Raw genomic sequence first — 10,568 nt, forward strand, 5'->3', positions numbered from 1 at the left:
TCATAACAGGGCCCTTACAAACTGGTTGTTCCACCAGGTTGCATTTGAGGGGTGATCGTGCCCAAACTTGCATGTCTGGATGCCAGAATCTGGAGGGGGCGCTGACCCTCACAGGACTCTGGGGTGGATATTTCACGCCACACACCTCCCTCCACTACCAAATATCGTGACAGAGAGGGAACGAGTGCTTGAAAAATACCTCTGGCTCACAAATGACGGCCAGTCAACTCACATTTGACTGTGAAAGCCACAGTGGGGAGAAGAGGTCTAAACTGGCTAGTGGGGAGGCAGAGGGGTTCTGCTCTAGAACCCTTGGCATCTGTGGGTGAGTAGATTATTTTCTAGTGAGTAAGACTGAGATCAGTGAAAATGCTCAGCGCTGCAGATACGGATTACTTATCTGCTCTCTAACCTCCAAGCCATCTAAGAAAAGACTCAATAAATCAGGAGCCCAAAGAAGCAAAAGCACCCTGATAGGTCCTGCAGAGTATTTTCACCTGACTGCTTTTGAACTGAATTCTAACTGTTTCTGTTCACAGACACTGTAGGGGTCTGGCCTCCTAAGCATTTAGACACTGTTGCTGGGACATTCTCTCTGCTGACAGGGGCTAACTTAGGTGGATACAGTTCTTGACTCTGAACAGAAAATAAAATGTTAAAAATAGCATGAAACCTACTGTACAGCAGGGGAACTCTGCTCAATGTTATTTGGCAATCTGGACAGGAGGGCAGTTTGGGGGAGAATGGAGGCATGGATATGACTTCCTTTGCTGTTCACCTGAATCTATCACAACGTTGTTAATTGGCTATACCCCAATATAAAATTAAAAGTTTAAAAAAAATAACCATAAGAGAGCTGAATACCTATGTACTCAATATAAAATGTGCAATGTCTTAGGGAAAACCACTAACCACCGTATCCAGGAACAGTGATCACTGCCCTCCAAGAAACTGGTTAATCCTGTCAAAATCAGGTTTCTTTGCCCTAAAATGTCCTTCAAACACCAAACTCCACAAGGAGACATTTGTCCCTCTAGAATCTTTCTCCAGAACCAAAGAGAATGTCACACACACACACACACACACATACACACACACACACACACGCACACTCTAGTTCTCCCAAGAGGGCTAAGCCCAGAAAAGACCTCATGGGATTACTAACTGGTGAGATCCTACCAGGTTCAGGGTGAAAGATGGGGTTTATTTCCTCTCTCCCATTTTTTAAATTAAATTTATTTTTTAATTGGAGGAAAATTGCTCTAAAATGTTGTACTGGTTTCTGCCATACAACAACACGAATCAACCACAGTTATACATGTATCACCTCCCTTTCCAGCCTCTCTCCCCTTCCTCCTCATCCCACCCCTCTAGGTCATCACAGAGTGCCAGGCTGGGTCCCCTGCGCTATACAGCAACTTCTTACCAGCTATCTATTTAGCAGATGATGGTACATATATGTCAATGCCACTTTCTCCGTTTGTCCCACCCTCTCCTTCCCCTGCTGTATCTACAAGCCCATTCTCTACATCTGCGTCTCTAGTCCACTTTCCTAGATTCCACATTTATGCGTTGATACACAACATTTGTTTTTCTCTTTCTGCCTTACTTCACTCTGTATAACAGGCTCTACATTCACCCGCTTCACTGCCTCTGACTCACTACCACTCCTCCTCCCATTTTCTGGCATTCACAGCAGCAAGCACTTATTCAAATGGCCTGGGAGCTCCAGCTGCTGGGATCCCTGGGGCGGGGTCTGGGCACTTGGCACTTCCCCCTCTTACCTTGCCCGGGCGCAGGTTCCTGTGAAGGCATACCTATCTTTTCCTTCTAGTTTTTAGCACTGAGTCTCACTTAATGAGTGCAGAAACAGACAAGACAGAGGGGCAGGTCTAGGACACGCAGCGGTCTGCGTGGTGCAGCACCAGCCGTGGTCCAAGCCTGATGATGAGAGCAGGCGCCGGGGAGTTTAGAACGAGCCCCGGGCAGCGGAAGATAACAGCCCGAGCGATGGTGGGGCTCCTCTGTGGGAGGGCTCCCCCGGGCAGGGGCTGGGGCCCTGAGCATGCTCGGGACAGCCTGGCCTGCCTCCCGCTAGCACCCCGATTCTCTCGGCGCCCCTCCCGCAGCTCTGCATCTCTGTGTCTTGCTGGCACCCCCAGCTACAGTGACACCACGGTGGGGGCAAATCCAAAGGCTAGAGGGTCTAAAACTCCAGGCTCTGCAAACCCTCACACAGTATGGGGAAGCCCCGAGAGGCAGAGAAACAAGTACAGGGTTAGAAGAAGCAAGGTGACATTACACTGTGGCTGATGACTGTCCCCCCAAAACCAGAACATCTCAACACCTCCCCTGTCTAGCTTCTGCTTGCCCCAGGGGAGGGTCCCAGACCCCAGTTCACACAGTGCCAGCAATTGCTAAGGGCAGAGGACCTAGGGAGGTGAGGGTTACATTCAGGAGAATTCACTGTTGCCCTTCATCTTATCACAGATCCCGAAACTAACTATTGCCGTGATTATTCAAGTCCCCTTTTGAGAAAAGGAGAACAAGATTCAGGTTTTCTTAACAACTTGTTTCAGTGGCAACAGACCAAGGAGCTGTCTTAAAGACAAACAAAGTTTGCACATTCCTATTAAATTGTTTGCTCTTGGTTCTTTAAAACACACACACATACGCACACACACACCCCACACTCTGTCTCTCTCAGGGACACACACAAACGAATATTCAGGGGAAATGAAGAACCCTCATGTACTCAGGATAAGGAGCAAAGAAAAAAAATTTTTTTTCCATAGGAATGGCCTTACTTTCACATCCTTAAAATTCTACAACCAGGTTCAGAGCAAATAAAGAGGAAACCGCTGAAAAGTCTGAGAGGGCCCCACAGATCTTGAAGGCTGAGGCCTCACTGGGAGGCAGGCAGATGCAGAGCCGGTTCCAGCAGCCCAACAGATTCATTTCTTTTTTAACACCACCACCTACAGGGGCTGCTTTGAATAGGATGGTGCAGTATGGTCCCTAAAGCCTTACAAGAAAAACAACATTCAGAACAATTGCACCACATTTTTTTGAGCTTCCTGTTTATTAGTATTTTATCTAAGAGCAGAACAAAAGTCTGTATAAATGGGGGAAAAGAAAACAAAAGCACTCAGTCTAACATCTTACAATGCACGCACACACACACACAGTATCTTTTCCAAGGCTGTTTCGTGTGGATTTTTTTCCTGGGACCCATTTCAGGTCTTCAAATGCCTTTGGTGGCAGAGGTTAAGAGGAAATGTACCATCTTATAAAAGTTATAAAAGTTACATGTTATTAAACAGTTTTAAGTGGGCTTGTTTTCTGTACCTCTGGATGATGGCATTCATTTCTACACCGGAAGAATTCACGTGTTATCAGCAAGATTTTTGTATTTTGGCAGACATACCCACGAACACAGTGAAAACACAAATGCCACCCACGACATTTATTGCAAAGGTGGGTTGTGTAAGAGTAGGCTGAGGGCGTGGGATCGAGGCGAAGGGTGTCCTGGTTCCCAGGCTCAGAGGTGGACCAAAGGCTGAGATGCCTGTCTCTCCTCAAAGGAACAGGGGGCCCTGAGAAGGTCATTTCAGCTAAGCCATGAGGTCATTACTGAACTATCACTGACTTCTGTGAAGTCTTTCTTCCTTAATTTGGCTACCATGTCGTTCTTTGGGCTCCTACCCTGCCCACATTTTGAACAAGATTCAGGGCCAGTAAAATTGAGGGAATAGAGAACAAACGTCCACAGAGCTAAAAACGTAGGTCTGGTTGGCCACATTTTCTCTTCAAAACATCCTGAGCGAACTTCCCTGGTGGTACAGCGGGCAGGAATCTGCCTGCATATGCAGGGGACATGGGTTCCATCCCTGGTCTGGGAAGATTCCAGGTGCTGCAGGGAAACTAAGTCTGCGCACCACAACCGCTGAGACTGTGTGCTGCAGCTACCGAGCTTAGAGCCAGTGCTATGCAACCAAAGAAGCCTCCGCAAAGAGAAGCATGGCACCACAGCTGGAGGAGGCCGCGAGGAGTGAAGAAGACCCAGCACCGCCAAAGGTAAGTAAGTAATTAAGTAATTTAAGGGTACAGTCTATCTTTGTGGACATGCATTCATCAAAAACCTTGGCCCAGTTCCATGGAACCCTTTTTGAACAGTTCTAATATCTTGTCTTCTCTTTTCAAGGATACCTAAGCTTGGAATTATCAGCTCAAGAAATTACTAAAGTTTTCTTCTATGCTCCAGTAATCTGGAATTTTATATAGTATCTCCATGTCTTATTCTCTTATAATATTAGCCTACTTAGCTTTGCTTAGATAGTTCTCATACCAAATTACTTTGTTCACATGAAAATGAGAAGGAATAAATGAGAGATCTTCTGTTGTATGGGGTAGCAAGCAACATATCCCAGCAGATAGGGAAGACATAAAATTAAAGCTGAAATGCGACCTTAGCCCTGGTCAAGACCATTTTAACTAATCAGAAACAGACTGTGAATGCTCAAACAGAACAAATATGTGTCTTTCTAAATGAATGAAAATGAAGTGAGTGTTTAAAAGTGAACTGGACAACCACAGTAAACAATGAAGTTCACGATTTATACAGCAGCCATCCTTTGCTCGCTGGTTGTAATCATTGAGAATTCACTAGATAGGCCTTAAACCTGGAAGACAAAGAAATGTGTGGTTGGGATATATGTATATGTATGGGCGAGTCCCTTCGCTGTCCACCTGAAACTATCACAGTATTGCTTGTTAATCAGCTAGATCGTTACGGACTAAAAGGCTTTAAAAGAAAAAAAAAAAGATGTGAATTTTTTTTTTTTTTTTTGGCTAAGTGGCCTTGATCACCCTGCCAGTGGTCAAAACTGAGAAAGGGATACTCTTATTAGAGACAGTATCCCTGTGGCATTTGACTGGCAAAATAGATGAACCTTTAGGAGGTACTTTCTGCTAAGGAAAGACTTGCTCCTTGGGCATAAGAGATGACAAAACATTTTATCAGAATCAGAGAACATTTCGGAAGCAAATCACTGGTTCTAGCTAAATGACATAGAGAAACTCAGAGAGACAAAGCTCCTGGGTTTGCTTCACAGAAAGAAAATGTGGATGCATGAAATGAGAAAATCCTTCTCAAACACAAAAGACAATGCCATGGGCCGATAAGGAAGGAGTCAGACACTTGGCACCAGGAGCTGGGGTTGCTGCGAGGGAGGTGGAAGAAATGACCGACAATCTGTGAATAGGGATTGTTCTGCCACCAACTGCACACCGGGCTTAAGAATAATGGACACAATGCTCAATTTGTAAGGGGCTACCTTGCAAGCTGGGCTTCCCTGGTAGCTTAGTGGTAAAGAACCCTCCTGCCAATGCAGGAGACATGGGTTTGATCCCTGGGTTGGGAAGATCCCCTGTGGAAAGAAATGGCAACCGACTCCAGTATTCTTGCCTGGAGAATCCCATGGACAGAGGAATCTGGTGGGCTACAGTCCACGGAGTCACAGAGTAGGACACGACCTAGCGAATCAACAACAAGAACAACCTTGTAAGCTACTGAGGTCCCTCTTCCAGCTAGCCGAACAAAAGACATAGGAAGTGTGACAAGTACGTGACAGGTGGCTACCTGGAAGTCAAGAAATGGCTCCTCTGCACACCAGTAAGCATACATTTAGCGAGTCACCTGTGTCACTGAGTAAAATGTAGTGGCTATCAATGATTTGCTGCCCTAGTTATCCATTCTCAATCTTCATAACTCCATCCCCCTCCCTCCCCGCCAGGAGAGGAGTGAAGATAGATCAGGTAAGTCAATGAGTAGGTCACAGTCCTCCACCCACTGTGACTGGTTCAGCGATAGGTACATGACCTCAGCTGGTCCAATCAGAGTGAATTTCAGCACTTCTGCAAGGAATGCTGGGACAAAAGCTCTTTGCTGCTGGATTTGGACCCAGAAGGACAAATGGCGGCCACTTGAGGGCATAAAAGTTGAGTCTGTTTGAGAAAGCAGTAGAAACTGAGCCAAGAGGAGAAAAACGTTGAAAAGTCTTAATTTCATCTGAGAGGTATCTGTGAAAATCCTATGCTGAGACTGTTTACTGACATGAGATGGTAAGTTCTAGAATTTGTTTAAGCCAGTTTGAGTTGGATTTTCTGTCATCCTTAACCTGGAAAGATTCTTAATTAAATGTGAAGCTCATCTGCAAATATATACTATCCATTCCTACAGGAAAGGGTCTACAAGTGTAGATGCCTTGTTTTTCTCTAAAATAGTCAACGTTACTCAATAGTCCATCCCATTTAATTGCAAACATGGGAATATATATCAAAAGATAAAATTAAACAGAAAACAGTTCTCTCAGTCCCTTCAAGTCTTAGCATGATGAGGAATCCTAGAGACCTTACTCCAGGTTTCCCAGGTGGGTCCCTCTGAGACTCCTTTAGAATTGCACAATTATAAAGGAAGTTAAAAATAATTTAAGCTAAAACATACATAAAATAACAGAAAGACAGACAAAACTGTTGAAACAGAGAAGACTAAGTCACGTGCTATGATCATTAGCTTCCTTCTATTTTCAACATTATTTCTCATCCAGTCATTTTGTAAAATCCCAATTCCCCTCTACCCCAGGAATTTTATTTTCTTTGGGAATCAACAGTATGCTCTAGAGGAGAAGGCGATGGCACCCCACTCCAGTACGCTTGCCTGGAAAATCCCATGGATGGAGGAACCTGGTGGGCTGCAGTCCCTGGGATTGTGAAGAGCCAGACACAACTGAGCAACTTCAATTTCACTTTTCACTTTCATGCATTGGAGAAGGAAATGGCAACCCACTCCAGTGTTTTTGCCTGGAGAATCCCAGAGACGGGGGAGGCTGGTGGGCTGCCGTCTATGGAGTCACACAGAGTCAGATATGACTGAAGCGATTTACCAGCAGCAGCCTCAGTATGCTCTAGAATCTGACCAAATAGGATAGAATAATTATTAAAGAGTTTAAAATATAAAGATTTTTCATTTTCATTCAGTTTATGATTAAAAAAATGCTCACAGGCTTCTTGGCATTATTGGTTTCAGAATAGCTCCATATAATAAGGGATTTTAAAAGGTGTTCACACATTCAAACTTCAAAATAATAAGAAACATGGATCCAACTTTGGTCAAAGTTCCCTTTCAAAAATAATCTTGATATCATAACTTCTGGTTTGCTTCGTAGAAACAACTCTAATCATAAGGTCACCTGCTGAGATTTGACATTTGCTCTGCCCTGATCTTTCATTTATTCACCACTGTGCAGCCCTGAGTACAAATAAAAGCACCAGGATATTGAACTTGAGCTTCATGTGTAACCAAGATGCTCCCCAGCAAGGAGCAGAGAAGGCATCCCAGCTAGCCTCCCACTGGCAGTGGCTGAGATGCTGAAGAAAGGAAGCGGGGGCACCGAAGTGCTAGTGGCCAAGTCGGCCCTGGAGCCCATCAGACTGTCACGGACCTCACCTTTCACGACCGCTTCCGTCCTCCTGATGCACCATCACTCTCGCGCCTAAACTGGCCCATGCACTGCCCTCAAAGGATCTGACGCAAGGCTGGGCATGGTAGCACCAAACAAGTATTTAGTTTTCTAACTAAATGCCACCAAAGGGCAGGAGAGGCATCTTGCTTCTCCATGGCCCAGCTTGGCATCTTCAGGCGCACGCCACCTTCATTTGTTGGCGTTGTTATTTAGTGGTTCAGTCGTGTCTGACTCTGTGTGATCCCATGGACTGTAGCCCACCAGGCTCCTCTGTCCATGACATTTCCCATGCAAGAATACTGGAGTGGGTTGCCATTTCCTCCACCAGGAGATCTTCCCAACCCAGGGATTGAACTTGCATCTCCTGCCTTGCAGGCAGATTTTTTTTTTACCACTGGGCCACCAAGAAAGCCATCACCTACATCAGAACATTTCAAAATCTATTTTTCTCATCACTTACTGGGAGGCTTTCTAGTACCAATAAGTGAAATCCCCAGGCAGCATATCTTGATGAAATGTTCTCTTTAGCGTTACATTTTTTACTCACTTTATGCCCTGAATGACGTGTATAAGAAGTGGCATCTTGCTTTGGGGGATAGGAATGCCATCCTCACCAACATTAACCATGTAGCCCTGACCTGAGATCTACCAGGATGAGAAGTAACCAGGGTCCTATAAAATGTGATGCATCTAAGTGTGAACAAATGGCCTTGTGACGCTTTTCTTCCACTATCATTAGCAGGAGAAGCCTCCTCACGTATTTGCCCAGCACGGGTGCCCCTACCCTTCCTGCTGAGCTAAACACCAACTTTTCTTTGAACACATTCTGGACGCCCACAGACAGATGTCTGTGGAGTTCTTCTCGGAGTGCTTCTCTGGGCTCCCAGAGGGCTTCACTGTGGCTCAGATGGTAAAGCGTCTTGCTTACAATGCGGGAGACTTGGGTTCGATCCCTGGGTCGGGAAGATCCTCTGGAGAAGGAAATGGCAACTCACTCCAGTACTCTTGCCTGGAGAATCCCATGGACAGAGGAGCATGGTAGGCTACAGTCCACGGGGTCGCAAAGAGTCAGACGTGACTGAGCGGCTTTACTTCTTCACTTTAGTGCCGTGGCAGTTGAGAATAGCACTCTGGGATCCAACTGTTGGCTTCAAATCCAGGCCCTGAGACTCACCTGCTGTGGACCCTGCACAGGTTACTTAGCCTCTCTGCCTCAACAGCCTCATCTGTAAAACAGAGGTCATAATAGGGTCTGTGGACTCTTGGACTGGGTGAAGAAGAAATGAGATCGTCCATAGGATGAGCCTGGTCCAGAGTCTGGCATGCATTTGGCCCTTGGGAAAGAGTATTGATACCACATTACCTTTCCCAACTGTCTGCCCTTCTATGCTATGAACATCCCGAGGACAAAGCACTATTCCTTAGGGTAGCTTGGTGCCTAGGACATAATATCATTTATGGAATATGTGTGAAAATAAACACATGTGATAAGCCAATCCTGGTTTTAAAACTGTTTTTTTTTTTTTCCTCCTTCTTCCAAAATGAAACAAGAAAAGTAACACAGGTCAGTTAAAATGTCCAGGTTAATTAAATAAAGCCCCCTGCTCCTGTCTTTTAGCCTCAGTCACAGATTTTCAGTGCAAACACCCTACAAAGGCCTAATAAAATCACACACGTATAAATTACCTTCTTTTCAATGTTCCATAAAATAAACACTTTTAAATAAGAAGTTGATGGTGAGAAGCTATACCTACTATGGAAGGATGAAAAATAGTTCCATGATGTTCATCTTAGGAATAAATGAACAGTGACCAAAGTTTATAAGTGAAAATTCCTGGAGAACACAGTTCCCAGTCCTGTACTGCCATCTCCTTGGAGTCCTGCCTAGCACCAAACCTTGTGTCAGGACTGGGATGCTCGTCTCCTGAGCCCCAGTCCCTACCCCTCACACATATTACGGTACTAGTTATACAGTGGTTCAGCAGTAAAGAGTCCACCTGCCAATGCAGGAGACATGGGTTCAATCCCTTGTCTAGGAAGATCCCCTGGAGAAGGGAATGGCAACTCACTCCAATATCCTTGCCTGAGAAATCCCATGGACAGAGGAGCCTGGCGGGCTATACGGTCCATGGGGTTGCAAAGTCAGACACAACTTAGCAACTGGACATCAACAATTCTTTTTTAATGATATGATTTTAACTAGGCATATAAGAGAATTTGTATAATATATCAATACATTTTAAAAAAAGCCTCAGTGTCATAGAACACATAAGTGCCAGAGCCATTAGTTATTTACAATGGCTGACATGCAAGTGGATTTCAGAGGCCCTGAGAACATCCTGGGAGACACGAGGCCTCCAGGGTGGGACCACTCCTCCAGGAAAACGTCTCCCACCATCGACCAGCAAGGGTGCAAGCCAACTGCTGGCTGAAGACAGAGCAGAAAGAAACATCGCTACAAAAGGCTCTTATTTTCACAACTCCTATAAGAAGTATATCTTTTACAGCAGAAAGCCTAGTACTGAGCGCAAATCTGAGCTGTATGAAAAAACATTCTGGTGTTATTTCCCCCCAACCCCCTCCCAAACTTACCCCACTGCTTGGAGACATTAGCTAGCCAAACACAACAGAAAATACAAGGTCATATAGTTTTCAAACTACTACGAGCCCAAACTGCTTTTCAGTACTTCGGGGTACACACCAAGTGGGTGAGAGATGCTGGGTTAACGTAGGGAGCTATGTTTATAGCACCCTAAGGGTTGAACTGTTCTCTAGGAAATAGCAGGCCCCGGTCAACCCTGACCTTTGTTACTGGACTCTGAAAAACTCAAGTCAACTCAGACACTGGCTCTCAGGGCAGGGAAAAAAAGAAGGAGAAGGAAAAGGAGGAAGAGAAGCAGCAGAAGAAATCCTTTTAAAAAATGACTTATCCCTGTTTTTAAAGACTTGCCCTATCACACAGGATGAGCCCCCACTTGAAAGAGGGTCACACAAGCATCAGGAGAAAAAGATGATGTATGTTTCTTCAGGAGTGAGACCGAGAAG

At 45.2% G+C, this 10,568-nt stretch overlaps 1 long non-coding RNA gene across 1 annotated transcript in view; it reads right to left on the reverse strand.

Annotated features, from left to right (window-relative positions):
• The window catches only part of LOC114108643 (uncharacterized), a 63,083-nt gene that overhangs the window by 20,185 nt on the left and 32,330 nt on the right, over nt 1–10,568 (reverse strand). The gene's annotated exons all lie outside the window — the stretch shown is intronic.

Source organism: Ovis aries, chromosome 3 (genome assembly GCF_016772045.2).
Source record: "Ovis aries strain OAR_USU_Benz2616 breed Rambouillet chromosome 3, ARS-UI_Ramb_v3.0, whole genome shotgun sequence".
Classification (NCBI taxonomy): domain Eukaryota; kingdom Metazoa; phylum Chordata; class Mammalia; order Artiodactyla; family Bovidae; genus Ovis; species Ovis aries.